Source organism: Ambystoma mexicanum, chromosome 1q (genome assembly GCF_040938575.1).
Source record: "Ambystoma mexicanum isolate Mex_15411 chromosome 1q, UKY_AmexF1_1, whole genome shotgun sequence".
In the NCBI taxonomy this organism is placed as follows: Eukaryota; Metazoa; Chordata; class Amphibia; order Caudata; family Ambystomatidae; genus Ambystoma; species Ambystoma mexicanum.
Window position 1 is genome coordinate 1126944506 of NC_090922.1, and position 27495 is coordinate 1126972000.

Consider the following 27495-nt stretch of genomic DNA (forward strand, 5'->3'; position numbering starts at 1 on the left):
GAGTTTTAGGTAGACACTCTCCTGTATGATGGAGAGAGAGAGAGGCAGAGAGAAACACAATGACGGAATCATGCGACAACAGAACAGTGCTCACCCTGTGTATACTAACCCTGCCCCCTTCATTTCTCATGATGAAAGTACTTTTGATATGCAGCACACTGGTGTGAGGCTACTTCCTTTGAATGGGTGTGCTCCTTTGATGCCTGCGCCCAAGACAGCTGCCTGCTGTGTGGCTGTCTCTGGAAGAGGGTGTTACCTTCTGTCACAAAGGGACCTGCCATTCAGGTTCCTGTCCTGTCATTTGCCAGATTCAGTCCGTCTGCCCAGAATACACATGTTCCACAGCTGAGCTGGCTCACAGGAGCTGGCACATGTGTGATAGCTAATTGGAAGTAGCTTCAATTATTATGGGCCATGCCACGCACCATGCCATAACTCAGGCATATCTTATATTTAGTGTTTACACTGCTAGCAGCATGAGCTACTTATCATCATCATAGTGTTGATTTGAGGTGCATATCTTAATGCAGCCCATCTGCTGCAAAGACTTGGCTGTCACTGCAGCTTTCAAATGGGTCCTTTTGACCTCTGTACCTGCTCTGTGTCACAGATATAGAAAGCACTGCAAATCAGGATGCTGATCGGCATATTAGCACTTCAGATATGGAGTTATCTGCATAATTTTATTAATTAATACAAATAAAAAATGCAGGGTGTTCACACCCTTGCCAGTTGGTAATTTTTCACAATAGGATGTTGCTTTCTAGGAGAATCTATTCAGATCCCCCAATACCTCTGTGGCATAAAGTAAAATACAGTATTTTAGCAGCACGCAATAGCAGGCTTATTTTTCATGTTTTATTGATATTTAGTTAAAACATTAACCTTTAAGAATTTTAATAGACACATTGTTCTTTTAAAAAGAAGAGAAAAAAGAATAATAAAAAATTAAAAACAAATATAATAAAACACACATGTTAAATATCCAAAATTCAATAAAAAAGAAGAAATATACAATTGTTACAAAACATTACACAAACATTACACTAAGCAATGAACTTGACAGAAAAAAGAATTTCACAGTTCCCTAGAACAAACACAATAGCCTTCATACTCATGTTAAACAAACGTCTACTTTCAAAGATATTAAGAAACCAGTAACAGCGAGTACAGTACTAGTAGTACGGCCAACTAAACAAATTGAGCAGATCAAGTCCTCCTGTCCCCACGTGAAATTCCCTTCAAATTTCTTTAGAAAACTCCCTCCCTCTTGCAACCTGAACAGCCTTACAGGATACAATACATGACACAAAGTTTCTTGTTGGTCATCCCTGTTGCAAAAACAGCACATTGTTCTTTCCCCAGGCAGCAGACCACATCTGACTAGAGTCTTTTTCGTCAGAATCAAATTCCAGTGAAAACGCACAATAAGACTTCTTATGTGTTTATTAGGATAAATAGCCACAACATCCCTAGGCTTGAGTTGGGCCTGATTGCTCCTAGGGGGGCTCACCCCATGCACCCTGTCTATCGCATATGAATCTGGTGCTTCCTTTGGGCATAGCAGGGTGAAAAGCTCTTCGAGCACCACCTCCATTCCTTCACGCTCCATCCCATCCTGCAAACATTTTAGCCGTATGTTATCTCTTCTCAACCTCTTTTTAATGTCCTCAAACTTCTCATCCAGCTACAGAACCATTTGCCGGGCCGGATCTCCTCCTCCTGCTCCATGTTCTGGGGATCATCACATCAGTCAGGGTTTGCTCCATTTCATGTAATCTATCTGCCAGGGAGTTAAACTCCCCCAGTTCTCTGGTTAGGCTGTCCTGCAACTTCTGTAGACATGCCGCCTGGTTTTCTTCGGTGAAGAATATTTCCATACCAGGAACAACCAGGAACAACCTCACATGAGAACAGTGATGCAGACCTAGTGGCTGAACATTGCAGTTTTGAAGTTCATATGTATTGAAACCTCACATAAATGCAGCTTCAAGGTTGGCACCTGTGTTTTATAATTTTATAAGTGCTTCCCTTTTGAGGTTGATGGTAAGTAAAGTAAACAACAACTCTGGGAGTAGATGTTATAATATTTAGGGATGGGTTGCATTTAAACATCAGGTATTCACCTAACAGGAGTTCTTTCTATTTTTCTTTGTTTAGTAAGTGCTTCCATGTTAGGTAAGCAATTGTTGCAGTTTCTCCATGACAGAAAACCATCTTGCAAAATCTTCATTAAGCAAGCTCAGAAAACAGCAGAACAAATGTAGGAGGAGCTACTAAAGGGTTTGGTGCCTTGAGGGCCATCCAAGGGATAAAACGACTTGCACTTCTTCCACAATGGCTACACCAGGAACAGCCTCAGATGAGAACAGTGTTATAATATTTAGAGAAGGATTGCATTTGAGCATCAGGTGTTCACCTAACAGGAGTTCTTTTTATTTTTCCTTAATTAGTCAGTGCTTCCATGTTAGCTGATAAATTGTTGCAATAAATCCATGACAGAAAACCATTTCTCTGTGCCTTCACAATCTTCATTAAGCAAGCTCAGAAAAGAGCGGGAAAAATATGGGAGGAGCTACTTAATGGCGTGGTGCATTGAGGGCCATATAAGAGATAAAAAGGCAGGCACTTCTTCCAGAATGCCCATACCAAGAACATCCTCAGACCACGGCCCGTAACATCCTCACTTTTGTGTCCCCTCTGCCATAGCGTGATTGGCCCTTGGATTGCTGATTATGGCCGATCCGAACACCGGCAGATGAACGCCGGCACCCCTCCCCAAGGCACACCTTCCAAGGCCCCTGTTTGTTCCCTGTTCGTTACCGGATCGTGCAGTACCACTTTAACCCTTTTTTTTCAATGGTTGGTCTTGTGCCCCCCACCCATCTGTGCCCCTCTCCCATGTCCCCCGTAATGACCGTTGTGCCCCCATCCCCTCCCTGGTCCCCCATGATGTCTGTTGTGCCCCCCTCCCTCGTCCCCCGTGATGTCTGTTGTGCCCCCACCCTGTCCCTGGTCCTTGTGATGTTTGTTGAGCCCCTGTCCCCGTCTGTTCTCCTGTGATGTTTTGCCACCCTACCCCTGTTCCCCTTGTCTGTTGTGCCCCCCCACTCCTTCCCTGCTTTCATATTCTCTTATTTCCTGCTCTTCCTCCCCCTTTCCCTTCTTGCTCTCCCCCCTTACACCTCATCACTGCAGGAGATGTCTTGATTCACCATGGTTTCACCATCACCAACCTGTTGCCAATGCTTGGATTTGACTTTTGGACACTTTGACTCTTGGTGCCTCACCTTTTCAACTTGTACGAATGGTGGCCCTGTTTCACGCTGTGCCCATCGTCATCTTGAATCCTTGTTTACCATTTCTTTTCTCTGCAACATTTGTGTTTTACTAACCTCTGCAACTGTATTCGCTCTCCCCTCTCCTCTCCCTCCTTTCACTGTCTTATTCTCTGTTCCCTCCTCTCCCTTCTCCTCTCTCCTCCCACCCTCCTTACTTTTTTTCTATGCACTTACTCTATAAGAATTGTCCCTGGACCTAGTATGATAGCAACAATTCTCTGTCTCCTCCCTCCTCCATTACCTATTTCCGCCCGCCCCTCCAGCACTAGCTGATATGTCATCAGGCCTAGTACGATAATCGCTTGTTTTGTTCCTCTCCCTCCTTTCTCTCCCCCTCTACCTCACCTCTTATAATCTATAGCTCTATCAGAAATGTTGTCAGGCGTAGTATGGTAGTCACCTGTCTGTTTCCATTTCCCTCCCACGCCCTCCCTTCCTTATCTGTGTTTTAGCTCTTGCACTATCTGAAATGTCGCCAGGCCGAGTACGATAGTTAATTTCACTTTCTTGTTGTTCATGGCCTTATAAAAATTTAATTATATTTTCCCTTGTTCCATCCCTTGCCTTGACGCACTTTGAAACACATTGTGTATAGGCACTATATAAATAAACTATCATATCATCATATCAAGGACACCGGTGTGCCCATCACTGGGGAATCATCACGGGCATCAGGCGCTGCCACTATGCTTCCTGAGTGGTGGGTCGCTGGACCCTTCATAAAATGATCAAGTCTGCCCTTCTGTGGTTTGCACAGGTTTTTGTCAGATTTTTTCATTAGTGGCCTCCTGCAGGATCAACAGCTATCTCCCCTGCGCAGAAGGCTCCTGGTCACGTCTGCTCCCAGTAGCTCACACTGCAGTTCTTGATCGCCTCATACAGGGCCCAGCAGCCCAAACAAAAATGATGTGCTCCATGATTAAAGGACAGCACCGTACAGCAGAGGTAATTACCCCAGTGCACCTCTGGGATCCCAGCTTACACAGACAGCCCGTACTTATTCAGTTCAACTCACTCGGGCAAGTTGCTCCAGTGTAACAGCTAGCAGCTCCTGCTGCATTATGGTTGTGGACAGCATATAGGGTGTATGGTGGTCGCACTCCAGGGCCACGGCACAGTGTGTGGATAATCCATCCAGCCACTGACAAACACTGCCACATCGCACAGACAAACCCAGCCACTGCTGCCTTGCTCGGCATCAGGGTGCACTGCCATTTTCCCAGTTCATGCTAGTTGCACACGATTACTTGCAAGCCGACTTCCAAGGCTTCCACCAGTTCCTTCGTTGCTCCCGTTGCTCTCCCCAGCGCAGTCTTTATTTTGCATTTGAGTCTGGGGTGCCCCTTTCTCTCCAACCCAATTAAGCACAGCACTGCCGCGTCCGTCCCCGGCAGCGCCCTATCAGGGCCTGCACCCTGCAATCTCTCCACTATGGGCCACGGGAGCCGGGATGCTAATGTTAACTTGAGGCAGCTGGGCCTCTGCTATATACTGCCTCTCAGGGGACAGCAACCCGCTTCCAGTGATACCGATTTGTATCAGTCTTGAACTCTGGGGCCAAGGTCTGTCGGAGCCCTAAAGCAGAGCGGCCAGCCCGTCTGCCATCTTGGCTCCTCCTCGACTTTGATATTTTCTGAACAAACACTTTCACAACACTGCCCTGACACAATGGAGGATCACTGGTATGTGCCCTTGTGGTACATAGAATAGATGTTGCTGTCCGACTGTCAAGCACCAACACAGTCGGAGTAATTTCATGAGAAATTGTATGGAACGATGGAGGTATGCTGGTGTTAAGATAGGCTGAAAGGTACCAATAAGAAACACATACTCAATAACGTAGTAACTCCAAGTGCATGAGAAAACACAGATTTATTCCAAAACAAACGGCCACTGGGAGAGCGTACAAAAAACAGTCTTGTAAATGGAGTGTGATACAACAATTTTTAACAGAAGAAATTGTCACAATTGATGTCACGGTTAGTACCACAGCAACACATTTCTATTCTCATACATGACCCCTTGATAGTATATGGGATATATAATAATCTATAAGTGAAACCCTTATGATGTGTTCTTCTATAACAAGGACACACGCTCTACAGATATTATTTTTGAATATAATATGCCATTGGTTGGCATTCTACTACCCAAGTTCATAAGAGTCAGATATGTGCTCATTTAACCTCGACACTTGACACAATTTCAAGTAACATGATGGGTAAGGAGAGATGGGCAAACCACTATAATTCAGTTTTAAAGAAGTTTCTCCTCTCTGTTCCCAGGCCTGAGTTCTTATCTGTCAGCCTTTGTTTCGTGGCCTTGACTATTGTCTGTGTCTGGATGTGTGAAGGAAATGGCAGGTGCACTATATAATTTGGCCTGGAATCTATTAGTATTGTGTGAATCACGTGGTAGAGGACCACTGTTCAGGGCTCAATTCTATTTATTTATTGAATTTTCTACTATCCTAACAAGTGTGTATTCTCCTTTGGCAGCCACTTCAGACTTTGTATATTCATTCGTTACAGGACCACTTTGAATGGTTGCCACTTGCACCTGGCATTCCAGGATGTATATTTCTTACTATAACCAACTGAATCTAATTAACCTAATAATTGTATGCTGTATGCCCTGGGAAACGTTATCTGGAGTGATTTCAGCTTGCTAAGCAGAACTCTCTTCAGCGCATTGATCTTGGTTTCTTGAGCTCATCTGAGCATTGCAAGGCCTGGAAACTTGTTTTAAGCAATTTTATGATAGGCTGCAATGTTTCAGAATTGAGGACTAGCATAATTTGGTCTGAATAATGGCAATACGTCTTTTCATTTTCATTCATTTTTTTTTCTTTGTGTCTTGCATGCTAATGTTTTTCATATCTGAATATGTATGTTCTTCATGACTACTTGTGAGTGTTCTTTGTGTCTATGTGCAGCAACTTTCTCTGCCTATTTCTGTACTACATACTACTTCTAAATGTACTACTTGACACTCTGACGCTCTAGCTGTATTGCACAATCTACTCTTCTCTTAATGGCAACTGCGTGGCCCTTTAGTGTTTTGCTGATATTTTACTGAACCTTTCACAGTTCATTCTTCTTTTCTTTTTTTGGAGTGGATGGATTGGGAGTAGGTGGGGCCATTGGGGGGCGTGGCCAGTACAGGTGCAACTCTCATCTCCATTACTACACTGGTAGTCTGATGATTAGTGGAGGGATGCACCGCAGCTCTTTCGACTTCTAATTTCTGCGCATGGTACCACCACATATGGGACTGCATAGATGTGGTCCACAAATTGGCACCTACCTTCCCTTTGCAAACTGCTTTTTGGCTGAGTGTGCAAATGGTCAGATTGTATTGTGGTTTATTCTCTGTGAAGTATTGCTATGTTGTTTTGCTTTCTGTTGTGGGCACAGTGGTGCTGGCAGTGGTGGTGATGGCGGTGTCCTGGATGCCACGTAATAATGGCATTTACTTTCTGAACTTGAAGGATGTTTCTTGAAGAGACTGTACAAAGGTGTGGGACAAGCTTCCACAAATACAACATCCTCTGCATCTGTGGTGTCATTCTCATCTTCCTTCTTAGTATCGCTGCTTCCAAACAGCAATGCTTCCTTCTGTCTGGACTCTGATGGATGACACTTTTTATCTTGATCATCTTACATCTCATCATCATCATTAGTGTCTGACTTATCAGTACATGGGGCTGTCAGAGATAATGACCTAGATTTTCTAACTGACTCTGCTACTAAAGCCTGATTATTGGCAGATATAATCTGCACATCTCCCCTTCTGCACCTCCTGAGATAGTGGATGGAACTGAATGTGCAATAGCCCCTGATAATCTCTTTGGATGTTCATTGTGGTGCAACACACATGCATTTACTCATGCATTTTCCCCAGAGATATGTGTAAAATGTGTGTTGAACATGAGCTGTATGCTACCATTAATTCCTCATGCAATTCTGGATTCTCCAGTGCACACAGCAAGAGCTGCGGCCAGAGTGAAATCATCACAAGCAGCACATCTCACCCTGCCTCTGGCTGCTTTTGATGCTGGCATGTTGTTTCAAATGTGTCATGCGCTCACTGACTGAGTCTCTGCTGATCCCTCCCAGCAATATCCAGGGGACCATGACTCTCCCAAAGCTGCCACAAGGGTTTCTCCACTCTTCCTCTCACGTGTCACATGTCACATGTTGGCACATGGCTCATCCACTTGCTTCAAGAGATGGTCACTGAATGGTGTGTCACCCTGACATATGAATGTTATGAACTTATATTCACAGTTTAAGTTGGTCTGCCTGTGACAGCATTGCTATGAGGTGACACACAGTTGCAGTCGCATCATATATCAATGAAATATATTGAACACATTTCTAATCTTAAATAATACGATGCCATCTCCATGAAGCATTCTCAGTTCTATGACAACCTTGCCACTTATCTGTCAGTACATTCAAACTCTCTTCAGTTAACATTTACATAACATCAGTTTCTTTACAATGAATTAGCAAGTTTAGACATTTTTATTTTTTCCAGTATCAAAAACAAGTTTTGGTACCTGAAGGTTGCATAGAAAAATTCCATTTATGTACACATATTTACACCAGTTCATCCTCCTGTGTGAATGTGGTGGTATGGATTTCTGGAATGTGCATGTAATTCAAACCCAGGCTGTAGTGAGTTGCATTCGTTAAGCACATTTGGTTTAGGGAAGCAGTGCTGTCAATTTAGAATGCTCAGGATATTGGTTCACCCATCCAATATAGGAAACGTGTTGTATGATTTCTCATACAATGATGAGTAACCCTCCCACTTCACCTCTCGAATCAGGACCCCGAGGCGCAATAGCCTTTCCCTACTGTACAATGTCAAGAGAGAGGAGAATATTTATTTAAATTATTATCATTTACCATTGGAATGAAATTAGAATGGGTAAACTCCTTTTTGCCTCCCCATTTACTTTTCACACTAATATGGCTTTCACAGGTTGAAAATGATCAAGCTATTTTTTTGCTATCATTTACAGGACACGTAACATAGAAAAAGCATGTTTTTCTTATTTAGTACAGTACAGTGAAAGCAGGATACAACGCACACTAGCAAACTACAATATCTTATTTTCATTATGCTAATAATTATTTATCAGCCTGTGGGCCCTGCGGAAAAAAATATAGTCAGAATGCACTATTGAAATTCACACAAAAATGCAAGATATTCTATTTGGAATGAGTGCCCCTGGTGGAAACTACCACCCCAGTTCCCATGCACACCAGGGACTAAGCAGTGCAATGATCCTAGGGGATATATCCAATTACATTTTGGGGAATTTAGTGCAGTAATATGTTCTGTGAGGCCATACATTAGGGAAACAGGCTAGAGAGTCATCTGAACAATTTTAGGCTTAACCACCCAGGCACTGTGGATTCAGGGCCCGATTCTGATGAACATGCTGAAATAGAACAGAGTTGTTCCTTGAATAAAGGATACTTTTCTACATTGCACTTGATTCACTTGGAATCTAAAAATGGTGAATTGCAATATAATCTGCCACATTTGTTCACCAATCCACAGCCTCACTTTATGGCTTATCAACGGTCCTGGTGACCGCACCAACCGCTGAGCAGCCCGTGCATGCTTATTCTGCTCACTCAACACCAGCTTTGCACCTAAAAAAGTAGGTGATAAAGTATGGCACCCATGATATGTCGTTAAGAAAGAAATATAGCAACCTACATTTTTGTGCTAGTTAAAAAAAGAGTTAGGTGGGCAGTCCCTGCAACTTTATTTCCTACTTACGCCACAAGATGGCACTCTAGAGTAAGAAGAAAATGAAGCACAGGTACTTCAAACATGCATGTTGCTACAAGTACAGTGTGAGCATGCTTTCTTTAGCAGTTGCGTCACATTTCTCTAGTACCAACAGCGCTACACAGGATCTGCTGGCTCAGTAAAACTTTTGGTAATATATAAATGTATCATTGCATGTTTCAATTGGTCACAGGATGTTCTCTGCTCATGGACAACCTGCAGCATAGTTTCTGTCCCAGCTTCATTTAATTTGCTGGACAGCTGCCACAACACCTCTCTGCCATTCCTCCATCATCCTCAGAATGGAGGTGAATGGATTTGGTGGGATTGTCGGTATTCCACCCAATATTTACCACATCTTCAGAATCAGGCCCTCACTATCAGTGGAATCTTAAGCTGTATTTATCATAAATACTTCCTTGAAATGAGTTGAATCTGTCTCATTAACTCAGAGGCTTGATACACGTGGCGTTTTGTATATATGTGAAATTAAATTGCTTTCTTCAAATGACCCAGTCAAATCTCCTGCGAAACATCAATCCACCTCCATGCAGGGCTGAAGTGGGATTTTAAATTCTTGGTCAAGTCAGCAAGACAAACAAGAAAATAAGCATTGTCTAAGCAGTTTCCATACACAATAAGGTTTTGTTATACCTGAAAGGTTTATTCACTTCTGTTGCACTGACAGAATGAAAGCCATGTTTATCAAATAGTACTATTTAATTAACACACTCCTTTTTGTTTAACATATCATACCCAAAAGACACATTGTAATTTAAAACAAAAAAGCATTTGTGTGTTTTGTCATGATGAACTACTCATGTGCTCCATTTGGAACTCTTTGCATGTTAGCTTACCAAATTAAAGCTAGTTTGCTTTCCTGGCTGACTTCGGTTAATACACATTTCAATAATGCAAACTAAGCTTTCTTCTGTGCTTATCAGCATTTCTCAAATCTTTTTTTTTTTTGCAATTAATTATTAATGGTCTGATCAGCCTGAACACTCACTACCCACACCCTGTACAGAACTTGATGCTCTTGAGCTAGGGCAGCACTTCATACAATCAAATACAATCTGCATTCTCTTTTCTTCATGTGTAGCAAGGAGGCCCACCAGTGAAAATACATAGCCCTTCTCCCTCCCGATAAATAGTGAACGTTTTAATTATATAAGAAACTTGCAGCATTCTTTGTTGTGACATTTGCAATTCTGCCGAACCAAGTGTGTGTCCGTAGGTTGCATTTTTGCCTTACAATTCTGTAATGTTCCTGATGTTTGACAAACTCTGCACCGTTTGTCTAGTGCAGTCTCTCATGGAAGCAAATATCTGCATCCCACATGTGTACTGTTATTGTGGTAGCTGGCGAGAAACCTTAATGAATGGAGAAATGCAATATTCCAGTGCCTCTTAACTGTGAATTGCGGCAATCTCCACGTCTCCTTATTTGATTCCACAATCTGCTTCCACAAATCTTTGCTGCCCCCTCTCAGCAAAAGCAGGTGAGTATAGCTCTCCCACAAGCTGTCCTCTAGGATTACTGGCTCCCCCTGCTCCTCCTCACAGGTATCACTCAATGGCATGTGCCCCATCAACTTTCTTCAAGAGAATGACAGTGACTGGTGTGTTAGCCACCACCCAGAATCTCAGCTGCCCCATCCTAGTAAAATCAGGCATGTGAGTCTCTCCTACAAGCTGCCCTCAGGGATTCTCAAATTCTATCACTCCTTCTCACTTCTGTCACCCAATGGCATGTGTCTTGTTCACTCACTTCAAGAGACAGACTGTGACTAGTGTGTCTCCCACCTCCACAAATCTGTTCTGCTCTCTTTCAGCAAAATCAAGAGGTCTGTCTCTCCCACGGGCTGCCCTCATGGAGTCCTGGTTTCTTCAACTCCTAGCCACAGATGCCATCTGATGGCATGTGTCTCATCCACTCATTTCAGAAACACACACTGACTAGTGTGTCAAGCTCCTCAAATCTCGGGTAGATAGATGGTACCCGTATTCTTCACCCACTTCAAATCACTGAGTGCATCACACAGCGCTTCATACACTAAACAACCCTTAATCTAACCCCCTAATTCCCAGTCACTCACTACTTCTCCCCACACATTTTCCTAATCCACTTTAAAAGCACTCCAGTTTATTAACACACCTCAAATGGCTGACTGTAACCTCGAGCAATTGATGTAATTTACTGCTGTATGTAAACTGTCATACGCTCACTGTAACCTCGGGCAAAGCAGCTACCATGTAACCAAGACACATCCTTGCAACAGCGTCTCAATGCCTCTGGGCTGCTAGTGCGCTTTATAAATCCCCCAAAAATAAAATAAAAAATATTAACCTTTTCTCTGAATTGAAATGTCCTACACCTGCCTCCTGCAACAATTTCCTGTCTCTCTGAAAGTTGCCTTTTGGACAAACAATTCAAAAAATGTGTCTGAAGTTCCATCTGGTCAGATCACCTGCAATTCACGTTTTTGCAAGGTTTGTGCAGGACAGTAGATCAAATTCCAATATTGACCACTCCAACAAAACCATCTGTGGCATCTTATTAGCAAAGGTATTCAACACCACTTCCCAGACAGGAAATGTTCCTAGGGACTAATGGAAACCACCATCGGAAACTATCTTAAAAAAAGAATAGAAGGCCCAGAGTTGTTGTCCAGCTATAGGTAAATCACTAATCTACTTTTCATAGCCAGAATACTTGAAAGAATGGCAATTTTCCAACTGCAAAATCATATCGAAAAAAATATCCATGTTACATGATAATCCAGATTCGGGTCTACCCTGAGTGCAGAAACGAAAAGAGTATACATTAAAAATGCAATCTCTAAACATGTGGGTGAAAAAGAGAATGAAGTACTCATACCTAGACCTCTTGCCACAAACAATACAGTTCATCACAAAATTCTCTTACACAGATTGCACAAGGACCGAAAATATCTGGGACAACGCATTTCAACGGTTACGTCACTTTGGTAATAGCTCCATGCAAGTATATATTAGAGACTTCACAGCAGCCCCCTCAGTATTGGAATGTCTGGTCCAACAAGACATTTCAATCTCTCCCTGGATTTTTAAGAAAAGGTGGTAGACCAGTTTCTTTTTAAATTGGAACACACGTCTTACATCAAACATTCTTAGCAAACTAATAATCTTAAAGGAGCTTTGTGTACCCCAGGTCTCTGCCCTTTCACCCCTTCATTTTAATATATACCTTGTTTGTTTGTTTATGTTTGGTTATTTAGTTATTAATGTGGACCAAACCCTTGGGTAGCTGGGCGCAGCAGTACAAGAATACTCAAAGCGTAGTTACATAGTACAGGCATATACATGGAGCAAGAAACAGCAACAGGATATCAATAGCATACAGTTAGGTCAAGTATCCATGAGAACTGGAAGATGCATTCACGAGCAAGTAGGAAGGCGATATGTGTGCATACAGGGTTCAAGCAGGGAAGTCGGGGTCTAGCTAGGGGTCTATAGCTATGTGTCGTTAGCTCGCAACCAATTCTGCAAGTTCCGTCGAAAGTGGGAGTAAGGTTGCTCCGTTCTGAAGGATGCAGGTAGTGCATTCCAGAAGAGGGCAGCTTTAACAGGGAAGCTAGATCCACCTGCTTTGGAAAGTTTGTATCTAGGAATTTCTAGACACAGATGATTGGAGGCTCTGGTGTGGTGTGGTGTGTTGAGATTTTTCTAGTAAGTCTGACCGAAAGATAGGGGGTCAGCGTTATTAAGGATACTGTTTTGAGTAGTATCCTGTCGCAAATTGTCAGCCAGCGCTGGTCTCTTCTGTGATTGGAGATATGCTCCCTTCGTGGTAAATTAAAAGCTGCTCTTAAAGCATTGTTCTGTAAAGTTTGAATTTTATTAATGGTATTTATTGTTAGCACCGACGTATAAGGCGTTACAGTAGTCTAGCTTAGACATTGTTAGTGCATTAGCTAGGTTAATGCAGCTAGTTTTGGATAAACAGGGTCTGCAGGCCCTGATTAATTTACAAGTGTAGGCTGTGGATGAGGCCTTGGAGCTAACAGGTAAAAGCCTAGTGTTTTTGCGTGATTGACTACTTTAATTACATTGCCGTCGATAGTGAATGCAGCTTAGCTGGGACTGAATTTTCTTTAGGTTAGAATCAGAACCCAGGATCAGTTTCTCAGTTTTGTCATCGTTCAGGCAGAGTCCATGTGAGGCCATCCATGCCTGAATGAGGAGGTATATTCTATTCACCAGAGCCGTGTCTTCGATGAAATTGCCCGAGAGGGGAATGAGAATCTGAGTGTCGTCAGCATAATTAGTATATGTGACACCCAATCGGTCAAATTTGTCGAATAATGGCTTGGTAATGTTGGTTATACATTGTTGGTGAGACACACGAACCTTGTGGGACACCACAAGATATTTGGATTGGGTCTGCAGAGGCTAATGGGGAGAACACTCTCATCGTACAGTTAGCTAGGAAGCATTGGACCCACACTATAGCATCACTTGAAAAGTAAGCAGCTGAAGCAAGATGGTTGCATAATACTGCGTGATCCACCAAAACAAAGGCTGCCGACAGGTCAAGGAGGAGTAGTATAGCTGTATTACCTTTATCCTTCAACTCGTCGATTTGTGTCTTCAGGTCAATTAACGCTGTTTCAGTGCCATGTTGTGGTCTGAAATCCGGAATGGCGTGAGCCTAAGACGTGGTTAGCCTCCAGGTAGGTTTGGATCTGGAGGTAAGCTACTCTATCAATGATTTTGAGGAGGAAGGGAACGGTTGTAATTGGTCTATAGTTGGTGCGAATGGAAGGGTCTAGTGTCTGTTTTTTTAGGAGTGGTAGAACCCACGATTCTTTAAGATTAGTTGGGACAGTGCTAGAGTTGAAGGAAGCGTTAATGAGTTTGGAGATGTACGGAGCTAGCTCTCTGACAGCATTCTTGATTACTTGGGTAGGGCAGCTGTCACCCAGGCAATTGGAGGGTTTCAGTAAGAGTATAACCTTTTCAGTATCCAGTATGGATATGTTGGTAAATTTGAAGGGTGTACATACGCTAGGTGCAGCCATGGGAGGGTCGGGGTGAGTCTCAGTGGGGCGGCGGGAGGCTTTTTTGGCTGCTATTTTGGTCTGCAGAGTGGCTATTTTATTAGCTAAGGCATTTTGGATGCTAGTGCACCATTGTTTATTTTTCGGGATTTTATTAGTAGGTTGTGTAGGATTCTCCATTTCGTGAAAGATAGTGAAGGGCTCCTTAGTATTAGAGTTAGCTTTGGCAATTCTTTCATTAAAGGTATTTCTTATGGTGCGGATTATTTACTTTTTTATACATATTGGCAAAGTTAGTTAGAGAAGTTTTATTCTCAATGGTGGGGGCATGTCGCCAGATGGCTTGCAACTTCCTTTTTTTTAGTCTTAGATCTTTAAGCTGTGGGGTGAACCACGTATTGAGATTGTTTCCTTTTGCAAAGTTTGGTTGGCACAATGGTATCAAGGGCTTTTAATATAGTATCATTGAAGGAGGTTACTAGTGTGATGGGGTCAGTGCTGTAGGTATTGGAGAGAGTAGGTAGAAGGAGTGGGAGTAGTTTTTTCCACTGTTATGTCTTTTTTGCTTCTGGTGGGGAGTGGAGGTGCTAATTCGTTATTTTTTCTGTTTTGGAGACACTATGGTGGTTGAAAAGTTAATTAAGTAGTGGTCAGTCCAGATTTGAGGGCTAATTTTAGTAATGGTGATGTTGCAGTTTAGATAGGCTACCCAGTCTAGGGTGCGTCCTTTTATATGTGATGGGGTGAGGACTTTATGGGAAAGGCCATGATCAGTCAGAATAGTTTCAATAGATAAGGCATGTTTGTCCTTGGGGTCGTTGAAGCCCAAGTTGAAGTCACCTAATAGTAGAAGCTGTGAGGTGTCTTTGATGTTATTAGCGAGGAGGCTGGACAGGTCTTCTTCGAATTTGCCAAGTGGGCCAGGAGGTCTGTATACTAGGAAAATGGTTAGAGTACTATTGTCAGAGATAGGGAGTTTGGCAGAGAGTAGTTCACATGATTTGAGTTCGGGCAGTGTGGAGAGCCTCAATACTAGTTTAGATTTAGCTATGAGGGCAAGGCCACCACCCCTAGCGTTAGGTCTACCACTCTAAGTACTTGGTAGTCCTCACGTATGGCTAGCATAAGGGCTGGCCAGCTGCGTCGTGTAGCCAGGTTTCAGTAACTGTTAAATGTCTAAGTCGTCCATAGAGAGTATATCTGCTATTTCTGTTGAGTGGGCCAGGAGGGATCTGGCGTTAATGATGGCTCCGGTGTTGGTTGACGCTTTGTATTTGCCTAGGGTAGAGGAAGGTTTTTGTTTATGGCTATGAATTATGGGGTAGGTTTTGTACACACTTTCTACCGGTAGTGTGAGTGGGTGGGCGTGAGAGTTTTTGGTGCTAGGTCGTCTGTCAGAAGCTTGGGAGTTGAGACTACTTGACTTAGGTTCATAGATTTTGGGCAGTCTTGCTCTAAGTCTTGTGTTTCTCTCCTGCGGGGTACAGGGTATGAGAGTCAGGCAGGCCATTGTCATAAGAGCACTAAGGCGTAGCAGCTGTAGGAGTGTAGGTTGGAACTCAGAAATTAGCATGGTTTAATAAGGCAGAGGGTAGTGTTGATGTCCTTAGTGGTGAGTACCGTCGGAGTAAGCTAGGGCAAAGTTAGTACATGGTGTGGATATGAACTACTGAGTGGTACCTTAACATTATACCCTTATTTGACCTACTGGCAGACCTTCACATGAATTGGCATTGCTACACCCATGATATCCAGATGTACTTAAAGGTTTTTAAAATAATACACAAGATAATTCCAAACTCAATTCAATTCTGTTCACTATGAAAAACTAGATGGACTTTAATTAATTTAGCCTAAACATTGCTATGTAGCCCCCAGCCCTCTCGGTGTGGCTTTTCCAGCAGGGGCCTTACAACTTCATTTCAAGCGTACTTACGATGCCAGTCCTGTAACCTCCTGCTTGTATCACCATACTTTACTTAACCTAGACTCCTCGGCCTTATCATGCCGATGTAGCCCCCAAACCACTGCGTGGGGCTTTTCCAGGAGTTGCTGTGTGACCCACTGCATTTTCATCTATCTTATAACTGCCATGCAACCGTGTAACTTAGAATCTTTTTCTAACTGTAACTAACGCATAGTTGCCTTAAGGCTTTGTGCAATGCTATAAATATAAAATAAAATAAATACAAACACATCTGAGCTTTCCATCCAGTGATAAAATATTCACTGACCAACAGCTTCAGGTTACTATCAACTCTATCAACTTCTGATCCTCCTGAAGAGAAAAACAGTTTTCTTTGATCTCCTATGTGATTTCATCTCCCAAAACCTTTACACCTCTAGCTCTACAGCCCACTAGATTTTCTTTTTCAGGAAAATTCAGGACTAGAATTTGGCTTAGCAAGAATTATTACAGACAACAAATTGATTACTGTAATGGTTTGTACATTCAATCTTTTGTAATATTAGGGGGTAATGTATCCCTCTTTTTGATCAGGGGGGCCTAAGTTATGAGGGGTATTACAGTTAAACAAACTTTGAAAACTGGGAAAAATCTGTACAATATGTGATGTCCTTGTATGACAGTTTTACACACATGTGAGGTTCTGTATGATGTTTCCAAACATATGATACAACTATCATATATGTAAATTGTAATTGACAATACAACAAATATATGTTGATGTGGAAATATGACAACAGTATTGAAAAAATGTAATAAGCTCATGTAATACCACGTGGTAACATACTGGGATGTCATTGTATTTCATGCAACAATTAGCGCACAGACAGCACCCATTTAAATATGAAGGAAGACACCCCGTGTAGCAGGCACTGGCCCTGAGCTCATACACATCAGCCATGCCCACGATTGAGACACTACTCCCCAAGGGCAGTGAGTAAATACACTACTCACTCGCGCATGCGCGTCCATAATTAGGGCACATATGAACGAGCGACGCTAGCTGAAATAGCCCCTACGTATGCGCGTAACTACAGACGCCGCCGACATTTCAGCGAGCTGCAGTTGGGAGACGCGAAGGTAAGGAAGCACTGCTGCTTTAGAGCGGTTCCCCGCCCGCACTGACCTAGTGTACGTTTGATGATAGAGGGAGCACTCTTCCCAAGCTAATAGAGGTCCCTCACGTTGAATACTCAGTAATCTTCAAGAAAATTTGTAGTACCCACCCACTTGCCTCCAGGCTTAGACACACAGTAGGCACTAAGCCCAAGCATGATACATTAGTTGAAGCATTAACACGCCAATTTTGTAAATCACCATCACAGCCTCGTAGCTCCTTGAAATACGAGTAATACAAGCGCAGTCCAGAGCGTTCTTCACCAGATATTTATTTATCTATCCTCTTTTCAGCTACTGAGCTGACTATTCAACAAATCCAGCGCACAGACGGCGCTGCAAGCAATGAACTCTAACCAGATTCAACGCTAACCTGTCACACCAAACCACTACGGCTCAGGTCGGACAATGTCCAAGCACACCAATACAGGATTCTTTTCCCTGTAGAGACACACCCATCTCTGACCTCTGATTTTATCTGCTTATATTTTAGATGTCCCAACCAAGTGACAGCTTAAGTCCACTGAATTTGTCCTGAAGACGGCACCAGATAGAACACTAGCAACCGAGTGCCAGAAACTAGTGTCGACTAGACAGATGTGAAGTCATTTAGACCACATTCTAAGTCACTAACCCACACTACAAAACAGTGAATGTAAAGAACCAATGTATGAGGTTGTTTATAATGCCTTAAATGCTGAAACTATCCACGATTATTTCGGTTAAGCAAAAAGGACTTTGTTAATAGCTGTGTTATGCAACTTGTTTTAAATTAAAATACAAATAAATCTAATTGTACTGCATACAGTTTGGGTGTTCTCATATGTGCAGACTAACCAACAGAGATCTGTTAATTGTGTGCTGGACCCATAACCGGCCAGTGTGACACAGGTGTTGCATATTCGATCTACAGAAAAGCAATTCTGTAGATTACAAGTACTGCAAAACTAAACTCGATGAACAATAGGAAATGCATGACCTAACTCCGACATAACCCCAATACTGCGAAGATTACACTGGCTCAGTATTAAAGTAGCCAGCCTGATTCACAAGTGCCTTTTCTAGGAAAACCCACATTATTAGAAAACTATTAATTTGCCATGTTTGCCTAAAAGAACACTGAGGTCAGCAGCAGCTCATGTCTCATGGTCAAGATGAAATTAGGAGGAAAAGCTTTAATGGGTACAAGGTCCCCACATCTGGAATGGTCTGTTTTATGAGCTAAGAATACAACCTTACATGAATCACTTCAAGAAACAACTAAAACCTCACTTCTTCTGATTACATCTTAACCTGTATTTTGTACTGCTCGGCATCATACCGTATCTAATCTTCTGATATGGTCTCCTATTCATATTGATTGAGCTCTCAAACTGTAAGGGCCATTGCAATTTGCCTGTGTGAAAAATGTATCTTGCAGTGATTTTGGCTTCTGCAGGTCTCCCGAACATTTATCATGTTTGGGTTGCAGCAGTCGATATTTATTTGTTGAAAAGCTCTGCGGGGCATACCTGGGCCCTGCACAGGGCAGTGCATCATTTATTTAAATTTTTAACAGAAAAAATGCATTCCCTTCTCCCCAGCCAGGCTTGCGTACATTTGCTGGCAGCGGCTGCATCGAGTAGAGCCCAGGCATAGGAATCTGCTGGGACTGGAGCAAACAGCAGGCCTGAATCTTGCTAGGTGTATATTATTGGTGTAGCAGGATGGAATCTCATTATCTGCTCAAGGTTAGGTCTTGGGATTTAAAGACAGGCTGGCGGTGCAGTGTATTATTCTGTCAAAAATGGCAGATACCCAACCCTGCATGAGGGGTACGATTTCCCCCTACACAGGTTTTAAAAAAAAGTAAAACTAAAGTGAAGTCTCCTGAAAAATATGAGTGCCCTAGGCACCAATACATGTTATCTGGTCACCGGAATTTTGTAGACCAATCTTGCAAATGTGTGTGGGTGCCTTTGGAGAAGATTTATCAAGTACTACGTAGTACTATGCAACGATGTACACATATATAAAATAACATATATGACACAACGCATTTGATTGCGTCCAGCTAAAGATCGGATTAGCACTTTTACTGATAAATTCTTCTATGCATATGAAATCCAGCTAGTTTATTAAATGTACAGAAAGTTTTGCATCGATCCAAAGGCGGGTAATGACAACTTGATGCAGAAAATGCAATTGTCTTAAAAGTAGGACAATCCCCACCTGGAAATCTCTTTCCATTGGCCTATTAGAGACAATATCAGGAGCGAAAGGCAAAGATAGTGAAAGAGAAAAAAAAGTGTCAGAGACTATCCATTCACAATTTCGGAATACCACTGAGGCTATTCTGTTGGGAGTATGGGATACCATTAGGTTTGCCCTGGACGGAGGGAGTTAGATAATGCCTTGGCCTAAAGGCCATCCAATCAGAGAGAGCCTAGTTTAGACAGCAGGGTGTACCGAGTGTGGTGGGTTGGAAGAAGGATTCAGACACTTTAAGAGCATTTTAGAGGTTTCTGAAAATATATAGATAAGGCCTAACTTTCCCTATCGTTAAAGGGTTCACCCTACCTATCTAAAAGAAATAAGGATGCTCATCAGTCATCAGGCAGTCCTAAAATAAAAATGTCCTTGGTCTAAACCCAACTCTATCTGACCCTACCACTAAGATAAACAACTTAGACTCAGCCAAGAAAAGAGCCTTATTCTCTCGGTTTTGTGATTCCTTCAATAGTCTCTCAATTAAATGTTTTTGTTTCACCGCTTTATAATCTTCTTGAATAAAGCCTGGATATCTTCTCCATCTGCTCTTTTAATTCGGTATAAAGTCTTTATAACGAAAATGTTATGAAGAATGCACATATATTCAACATTTTATAACAAGAAATATATTGAAAATGTATGGGGGTGGGGTAGAGGGTTAAATCTTGTGGGGAAATAGTTGGGTTGAGGTTTTTGGGGTGGGAAACAGGGGTTTAGGGTGGGATCCCCAAACCATTTATTTTTTTATTTTTCTTGTTATAAACGTTTTGTTATAAGTGCATTCTTCATAAATTGTTTTATTATAAAGACATGCAACCTTTTAATTCTTGGACAACAAGCCTGGGTTCTGTGCTTTCTTTCTTTAAGGATATGTTGTGGCCAATGAGTCTTTATATACTTTTGCACACTCTTGTCCTTTGTTTTAAAGTCTCTCAATTCACCCTCTATTAGATTACTTGTTTCTTGGTCACCTGGTACAATAACTCTTTTCTGGGATCTTTCCTATGTGTTTTCTATTATATTTGATTGCTGTCTTGGTACTATGATACCATATTTCTTAAGACATGGCTATGGGTTGTATTTTCTCCAGTCTTCCTCTCGTGGTTTATGAGACTGTATCCCTTCCTCCCAGCATATTTGTTTCCAGTCTCTCTCTATTACCCTTTTGGGTTTATTTGCTATTCGCTCTACAAGCTCTCAACATTGCTAGTGAAACAATTTTAGTCCTTGTGTCGCTTCTTTGGGACTAGGACGGGTAACAATCTTCAGGCGCGTTATTCCCCTCCCAGGGTTGCTGGTTATTAACTCTAGACACCTTTTGCATTGGTAATTCAGCAACTGCGTTCCTCTTGACTTGTCTTTATGTCAGAGTTGAATTGTACTCTTCATGTATTCCTTTCCTAGCTGCCTACTTTTTGTCTTGTGTGGTCCGATAGGTTCAGCTGAGGTATGGAAAGCTTGCAGGGGTCTGCACTCGCTTGGGTATTCTTCTCAATACTCAGTTTACTCCCGCTCAGCTTTTGTCAGCGTCCTAATTTTGGCTTCCCCTTAAACTGCTGCCTTCTTTGGATGGCGATGACAGAGAGCTCTGCTCGCTCCCAGCAGAAATGGTCTCAGTGTAGTCGTGCCAGTTCTTTGCCCACCACGATTTTCCCGTGGTCATGCCACCAACAGGTTCTGCACACCTCTTGGGCAGCAGTTTCCCTGGTGCCTTACTTGCTGGTCTCCTGGCGTCTCACTTTGGTGATCCTTGCCTGTTCGAAAGTCATGGCTCACCTACTAACATCGACTCCACTCCTTCTTGGTGCAATCACATCAGGGGTATTCCCCTTCACCCAAGACTCCCTCTGCTCCTCTGCACTACTTGTCTCAGTTAAGAGCAAGACTCTTAAAGGGACACATCTTTATGTTCTCAGATGTTTGCATTCAGCATTGCATGCAGCCACATATAAGAGTGGTACATTGTTATACCCAGTAAGCAGTCCCATATATGCTGATGGCGTGGCTGATCAAAGGAATTCTTCACAGGAATGGGAGTCCTTATCACTAAGAGGGATTCACTCCCAGGGAGCTCCCTCTTGCTCAGACCCCTGGAGAGGGTCTTGCGGAGCAGGCTGAACTCCATAGCCTGCAACGGGGGGGTTCCCACTTAGGGAGAAGGGACGAATACTGTGATTTGTCACGTGAGCTATAGAACCCATGATAACCTTGGGTGTTAACGAAGCCTGGATTTGGGTGGAGCAAACCTACAGGAGGTTGAGGGATTATCCCGAAAACACTGCTTAGCCAAGTCCACCTGCAGTCTCAAGAAGTTTGAAAAACCCATTTTAAAGTACAGTCAATAAAAACCCTTGAACCATCTATTGTGATTCTTAAGGCTCTCTGTGACTCCCCAAAGAAATATATTCAACCAACTGTGCATTGTCTTGGTGTTCACATTGATCCCAGGTGTCCTATGTGTCAATACAAATCTTATTAACTAAATAACTACACGCAGTCAACAGTGTGTGGCCAAGGGGGGCCTGGAGTAAAGTTCACGGACATTCACCAGGCAAGTAGCCACAGGACATTATACAATCGGTCAACCCTATGCGGCGCCTGTCCACTTTGCTTTGGTTAATTGAGTTGATGACTCCAGAAATTGTGTGCATCAAATGTATTGTTTGTTCAAGTGCCCCTATGTCAAATTGGAGATTTATATTTCGTTCATTTGCCCCTATGTGACATGTGTTTTAACCTCATTTGGTCGTCTTCAAGACAGGGCTTTTTACTAGTGTGCCAAACTTATGATCTGAGTGTTCTTCAAACCATTCTTACATTGAGGATAATCATCCCTCCTTCTCCTTTTTTACAAAATGTATGAGGGGTTAGGATTGGCTAACATTTTAAGATACATATGGATTACATAAGTGTTAGTTTCCTTATTGGTTTTTACCTCTTCTGGTGACTCCTCCTTATCTCACCCCCTAAACGATAACATTTTCACTACATCATTACTTTGGCCACTGATTGGCCAGCCAGAGTCATCATGGGCTGGGTGACAGGAGGGATTTCCATTGGCTGGCTTTCTACTCACCAACCTTTGACACATTAACGAGATGTCAAAATATGAGACACATAAAGTGAGGAAAGAGAAGTCCGTGCTCTGCACTAATTCCAATTAAAAAATACTCCCCATCTTTCCCAGGCCGTGAGGTCTATCGGTTCCTTTGTAGTTGGCCTTGTGTATAATCTTGTGTCTGTGTGTGTGCTAGGGAGTTTCAGCAGTTGTCTTATCTGTACTTGGCTCATGATGAATAGCTAGTGTTCTTTGTGTTTTTATCACGTTTTAGGCGAGAGACCGTGTTGGAGAATGCATTTTCTACTATTTACTAGACTTTAGCTAATTCTGTCATGCCTGTTGTACTCCTTGTGGCCACTGGAAACACACTACCCACTATACCATCTCTTGGCATAGTGATCTCATGCAACTTGACCCCAATGGTTGCTTGTGCTCTTATTGTAACTTAATTAACTTGGGGGTCTGCTGCTTCTCATTCTGGGAACAGTTATCTTTTCCCTGGATTCTGCACATATTTGTGTCTGTTCTTGTTATATTCACCCTATGCATCTGCCACATGTTGGTTTCCCTGCACGTGTATGATGCATTCATCTTATCTGCCTATATTTTCCTATGCCCTATCAGTATAGTCAGCACCTCTCTTGGTATTCTGGATCATCTTTCCTTCTATGCTATACACAGCACACTATCTGTGCTTCTGCTATCTATCTGTAAGCCCTACTGCACAACCTAACCAATTCTTTACGGGTGTGGCATGAACATTGACTAATTGAAGTGTTGTTTATAGGAGTTTACCTTAATTTGTGTCGTCTTTTACCCATAGAGTCAAGGGATGGTACAGTTGCCTCAGATGACATTGTTCTCACCTGTTCAGTATTGGTGAGGGGAAGGAGCAGAAATTGGTACTTGCTTCTTCATCTGACATGGGGCATTAGTTGATACCTGCATATTCATGTGCACCATTACAGTGCAAAAGGCAATGCTCAATGGCCACTTCATGAGATCTGTGGTTCCCAGAGTAGGGCCGAAGTGTGATTTCCAGGGCTCATACCCACATCTCACTAAACTATAGTCTTGTGAGCTGATAAGTCAGTGGACCTAGCTGGTATAGAAAGCTAGAGTGTTTGTTGTGGTTTCCTTCTGATTCCTCTCCCTTCACCTCTCCGATTTAGCTGAAATCTCCATGAGCCCTCTTGTTCCACCTCCCACCATCTGGTACTGCCGTAATCTGCCCAAGCCTGCTAGATCATTCCTGATCTGCTATCTAGGCACTAGTTCTCTCTCTTCACCACTATCTCCCTCCTGATGATGTTATTTCCTCTTCCACCTCCTAGGATGCGATCACCTGGTCTGCTTTGGTCTCTCTGCTGTTATCTCTAAGCCACCAAATGTAAGCATTAGCTACTCCTTACCCTGTTGTCACACTTACAAACTCATTGACTACCACCTTACCTTTCGGTGTTACTTCCTCCACCTACTCCATAGCTCTCGCTCCCAATCTCGTTACCTCTTCTGCGCCAATTCCAACCTCCTTTTTCATTTTGAGTTTAACCACCTTATCCTGCATTCTTAATCCTACTATCTACTCTTCACTTTATCAGCCAACTTTATCTTGATATTAACCCCTCTCTTCTTTTCACTCTCTTAATTCTTATCCCCATCCGCAGCCTGTTTTCTGTCCCTCTATCACTCCCTCTCTCATTGTTATCTCTTGCTCTCTCTGTCTTCTTCACCTTCTTAATTTCCACCTCCTCTTCCTCTACACTCTCACCCTTTGAAGTCACTACATTATTGTTAACCCTCTTGGAGCTCAACACATCTTCCCGTTATGTACAGCTTGCAACTTTCCACTGTTCTCAATCTCTCCAGCCTCTGCTTTTTCCACTGCTCTGCCATCTCAAGCCTTCTTCAAATTCGAGGCTAATGCTCCTACAACCGACACTCAGTGAGTGGATGTTTTTGTAGTGTGTTCCCTCGTCCCGCCCCCGAGTGGGACTTTTAGTGAAGGTCGGCACCTGTGTCATGTAATTGACTGAGGAGTGGGATAGACTTTTGTCCCGAAGTGCACTTGATATTGTCTCGGCTCTGGACCAAATGTACAATTGTCCTGTCCTCCTTCTTAGATTTGAGATCCTCTCACCTGATCCTCCCTGGTGCTGCTTGTATTGGGCTACATTCTTCAATGTTTTCAGTGTATAACTTAGAGGTTGAAAACACACTAGGTAAATAGCCAAAATGCTTTGTTTTTGTACTTACGTTGGACGTGCGTAAACAAACAACATTGTATCCATGGTCTAATAATGTCTTGCCAGGGGACAATGATCAATGATCCTTCAGCAATTTTTGGACTGGATACATTGCATCCCCGAAACTGCAGAATTCAATGCAGGTCCTGTGACTGCTGCAAAATAATTCCTTTGATGTGTTGGTTGATGCAGAAACTGTATTAAAACACTGACTAACAATGTTGTGTGAATGAGAAACACTTCCCTTTAGGGGAAAGCTGTCTATTTCCAGAGGGAGTTTTTGGTCGGTTCAGAGGAAGCTGTAGACTCTCTCGATAGGGGATTGGATGCACAAGTCTTGCTTAGCAGGGTCTCACAAGGCTTGTGGGCAGGTTCTGAGCTTCCAGGACTCTTTTGGCTAACCTGCCTTGCCTCTTAGGCTGATATCATTGTTAATGTCCCCAGCCATGTGTCAGGCACCATTTGTGAGTTGGCCAGGGGATCTGCTCCATACTTCCCCAAGCCCACCAACCACTGGCTACGGGTGGGACTTGGCAACATAAATCACCACCTTGGCAGTATACAGAACAAGACAGTGGACTTTGTCAGTTGTTCGCAACTCGTAAAACTGATGTTTTGGAGCGCGCTGTAACCATAACTTCCTTTTAGACACATTTTTTCACTGAATTTGAAAGACTCTTTAAAAGCAAACTTAATTATAATATCCTTTTAACCTAACTCTATTCACTGAATGTTTAGTGTTATTTAATGAGATACAATGTCATTCCTACATTGCCCATGCCCCGGACAGCCCCGAACCACCTGATGTGCCCACTGGCATATTTATAGACATAAGTGGAGCACACTTTCCTGTAATGATATGTTCATCATCTCCCCCTATTGCACCCTCCTGTGTGGGTGTGGCAGATATATTTAGCGGCCATGTAGTGCAACAAGGTAAGTGTTTTTGACTAATTCTTTATTCTAACTGCATGCCAAGGATCGAATCTATGCAGGCCAACAACCTTGCAAGTCGATAAATTAAGTTCCATTAACTTGGGTAATAGTACAGCTGTTACTTACAACAGTAAAAAAATGGAAGCAACTGTGTTACGTGAAAAACAGGTCAATATTTGTGACACAGGGCAATATCTCGATCTTGTCAAGAAAGGTTGGGTCCCTTCTAAGCCTAGGGTGGGAGGCCTACCAGGTTGGAAACCAGAGCCATTCCTACCAAAGTGGGGGAAGGTGGCAGCATGGAGGTGTCCAAACTCTCCACCATCATATAGTACCAATTTGATTGCCTTCATCCCATTTGCAATCGCACCATACCTTTCTCGGATGATGCTGGCCAGTCCTTTTTTCTTCATTGCCGAAAAACGACATCATCCAGAATTCCCTGCAAGGAGAAGCACCTTTATTGGTCAAAGAGAAGTTTTCCTGAGTGACCGAGAGCCAGAATACAGTTACCAGCCAGATTGGGAGATTGGGAGAAACAATCACCCTGCGGCCCGGATAGCAACAATCAGCAGCAAAGCAGGAAAGAGATGCTGCGTGAATCTGACAAGGCGGACGTATGCTGAGAGCCCCGCGGGCAATGCACTTGACTGAGAGAGCTGCAAAATGGCCACCCAGTTGAGAAAACCAACTAACAGGCCCACACAAGAAATCGGGATTACCAGACATTTCCCTTACCTGGAAGAAAGTTGTGGAAGGACTCTCCGACTGACAAGCCCATCACACAAACTGGACCTCAAAAACCATCAGCCAAAAATGCTTGCCTCCATTAAATGGCCCACACATGAGAGCGGGGCTGGGTTCATGCTCCCTTTCGTATTCTCTGTTGCTTTGCATTTTTTACTTTTTGTAATGTATACCGCGCTCCAAGGGCCCGGGAGCATACAGGCGCTGTCTGATGTCTAAAGACATAGACATATACACATAAAAATCAAGGAGCAAAATAGTGTACACCATCTATACAGTGCCTGTGACTATCTAAACACTCCTGTCGAGTGGGAAGAATGGGGGAAGGTTGGCCCGGGGAACCAGTGGGTATGGATGACCAATGAGGAGAAAGAGGGAAATATAAAAGGACAGATGGGAGACATGAAGTTCTAGGTTTTTCTGATGGGATCAGACGAGGCAGAGGTGGATCAAGAGACCTGATGGAATAAGGATGGAGTGGAGGAGCGCAGAGGGGGATTACACATGCGTTGTGTAAGGTCAGGTATTGGTTAGTGAGAGAAAGTGGTACTGGAAGTGAATGGAGAGTGATTGAGAACGGTTATGTGGGGAAGTGAAAGGATAGTGACTAGGGAAGGAAGGTCGGCGAGTGGCAGTGTAGAGTGGAGAGAGTAGAGGAGTGTGGAGAAGTGGTAAGTAGGAGTAGATCAGAGGGTAGAGGTAGTTGAGAGAGAAAGAGAGAGACAGAGAGAGAGAATAGACTAGGACCATTGAAAGGACTCTAGAAGGAACACGAGGGAGATTGAGGGGAGACGGTGGGTGGAGGAGGAAGGTGAGTAGAAGGAAAAAATGGTAAGTAGTAGATAGAATCAGGGAGAAGAGCAGCAGGGCCTGAAAGGAACAGCAAGGGTGAATCACGGGGTATCTTCCAGGGACACATCATTTGTGGGGGAAAAACATTGACGAGGGACCCGTAGATTGTTTCCTGCAAAAATTC

General features: G+C 43.0%; 1 protein-coding gene across 3 annotated transcripts in view; it reads left to right on the forward strand.

Annotated features, from left to right (window-relative positions):
• VAV3 (vav guanine nucleotide exchange factor 3) overlaps window positions 1-27495 on the forward strand; it is a 1781337-nt gene that overhangs the window by 1398172 nt on the left and 355670 nt on the right. The gene's annotated exons all lie outside the window — the stretch shown is intronic.